We start from the raw sequence: 2,500 nt of genomic DNA on the forward strand, positions 1-2,500 counted from the left end.
CACAGCACGCAAGCCGAGTAGACGTTGTTTGGGAAGAGTACCACCCAGAAAGTTTAAAAGCTGAAACAAGAAGCAAGAGAGGAAAGGGAGTTAGGAGACGTGTAGAGCCTTCCACCGCAATTCCTGGGAACTGGAAAGAGTTTTTGCGCATTGATGAAAATAAAGTAGAGCTATTCTCTTTCCTTGCAACTACTGCAGTAGTATCCATCGACTGCAGCAAGCAGATTATCAGCACACATCGCACTGAGGTACTTTGTAATCAATCCAGGGATGTCTCAGGGCTTGCTCCATGCACACATGAAGAAGCAGACACGAGGATCATTCTACATCTGGAAGATGCTGTGAAAGAGGGAAAAACCAAAGTTTTCATACGTACAGTTGACACTGATGTGGTAGTATTGGCAGTGACATCAGCTCAGCGCCATAACAACGCTGAAGTATGGACTGCTTTTGGAACCGGAAAATGCTTCCGTTTTATACCAGCTCATGAGATAGCCAGAGCTTTGGGGCCTGATCGGTGTATGGCATTGCCAATGTTCCATACTTTTACCCGTTGCGATACGGTGTCGTTTTTTGGAGGAAGAGGTAAAAGAACTGCATGGGACACATGGAAAGCCTACGATGACGTTACACCAGCTCTTTGTTCTTTGGCGACCACTCCAGAGTCCGTGGAGAGTTTTATTAAACCACTGGAGCGATTTGTGGTATTGCGGTATGACCGCACCAGTAACTTCGAATGTGTCAACCAGGCCCGGAAGCAACTCTTTACACAGAAAGGCAGATCAATAAAAGGTATTCCCCCGTAAAAGGCAGCTCTCATACAGCACACTAAGCGAGCAACTTACCAGGCTGGGTACTGCTGGGGTCAAGTAATGATTGCAGCTCCAGAGCTTCCATCGCCGAGTGATTGGGGCTGGACAAGGAAGGAGCCAAATGGTTGGGAAGTATGCTGGACAACTCTGCCAGAAGCTACAAATGCTTGTAGAGAACTTCTGCGAAGTGGTTGCAAGAAAGGTTGCAGACATCAATGCAAATGTCTAAAGGCAGCACTCCAGTGCACTGCACTTTGTCATTTTGGTGGACTTTGCTCCGAGAACTAGTTAAAAAACATCGCAGTCTCTCGCACATTCTATCTTTGAAATTTAACTGACGCCAAAGAAGTATAAATCGGGCTGTCATCAAGATACTTTGTCAGAGTAAATAAATTAAAAAAAAGATTTTAAAGGCGTGATTGTGATCTTTGCTATCTGATAGGTCATTACAATGTTTTTGGGTGTTTAAAGATGTGCTGCTTAAATCACAAAGGCAAAAATAAAAACAAAAAATTAATATATGTTACCAATATGGTGGCCATAATATAAAAACAATGTCACCATGGCAACAGGAATTGTTGTCATGGCAACAGCAATTAGTGATCAGACAGCTGTATTCATTATAAATAATAAATATGGCATCATTTTTAATTTGCTTAGAGCTGCTTTCTTCTCTGTATTGCAATTTTTAGTATATCTTTAGAAGCCCTGATAAGGTTACATGATGCCTGGAGGACCTATGACTAGCACAGAAACGAAAGGAAGGCGAAAGAGAACAACAACGACATAAAAGAATATCAGTAATAGCTCATACTTGGTGGAAGAAGTTACTCCAAAAATTCTTTCCTTGGGCACTAAACCGTTTGTTATTTTTACGGATGCGTCAATTAAAGTAGATGCGTATATTTAAAAAGTAGTTTAATCGGTTTTTCCTTTGTTCAGAAATGAAACTCGAATTTTTATTGTCAACTGGAATTAAATAACAATTATCTGTACTATTTTGGACATAAAGATAAAGTTGAATTGTTTGTTTGTTTGTTTTGCTTTAAAATGCGAGCAAACAAGTGTCTTTTAATTCGTTTGCCCGACTGGTTTTCGATGTGCCTCGACAGTAACAAGAACTGATTTTTCCCATATGTTATAAACACATAAGTTCTCGTAAAATTAGGGGGAAATTTCACTAGCTTGTGTTTTCAGAAGTTTGTTTAAGGCACCTAAAGGTAATTTAGTCTTGGAGCGGATCTTGTTTGAAGTTCGTCCTCTCTTGGTTGCATTGCCGTATTTTGCTGATTCTTGTTCCAAGCCAAGCTGGCATGTTTCAATGAAGTAAATCAAAATGTGAATGATCTCGTTTTCAGAGATAAAGTGGAATAAAGTACATCAGCAAAACTCTTTTTCGACCTTGAGCTGACAAAGTTTTTTTATGGTTTCTAATTTTAGCGTGATTCCTATTCGCTGGGTATTGACAGTTGACTCTGAAATGGCTTTTTTCCTTTTCCATTCGCTCGCTGAGGGTATGCTTGTTTTCTTTTAAAACTCGTGCGGTTCAACAAAAATTCATTGCCAAACTGGTGAATTTCACAGGAAAAACCGATATCGCACCCATTGCTTTGTGATTCATGCGATATCGGTTTTTAGCGTAAAATTTACCATGGAATTCAGTAGTTAGGCAATGAAATTTTCTACAG

The 2,500-nt window shown here is 40.1% G+C and overlaps 1 long non-coding RNA gene across 1 annotated transcript in view; it reads right to left on the bottom strand.

The window, feature by feature from the left end:
* The window catches only part of LOC138033121 (uncharacterized), a 216,086-nt gene that overhangs the window by 141,848 nt on the left and 71,738 nt on the right, over positions 1–2,500 (bottom strand). The gene's annotated exons all lie outside the window — the stretch shown is intronic.

Source organism: Montipora capricornis, chromosome 14 (genome assembly GCF_036669925.1).
Source record: "Montipora capricornis isolate CH-2021 chromosome 14, ASM3666992v2, whole genome shotgun sequence".
Lineage (NCBI taxonomy): Eukaryota > Metazoa > Cnidaria > Anthozoa > Scleractinia > Acroporidae > Montipora > Montipora capricornis.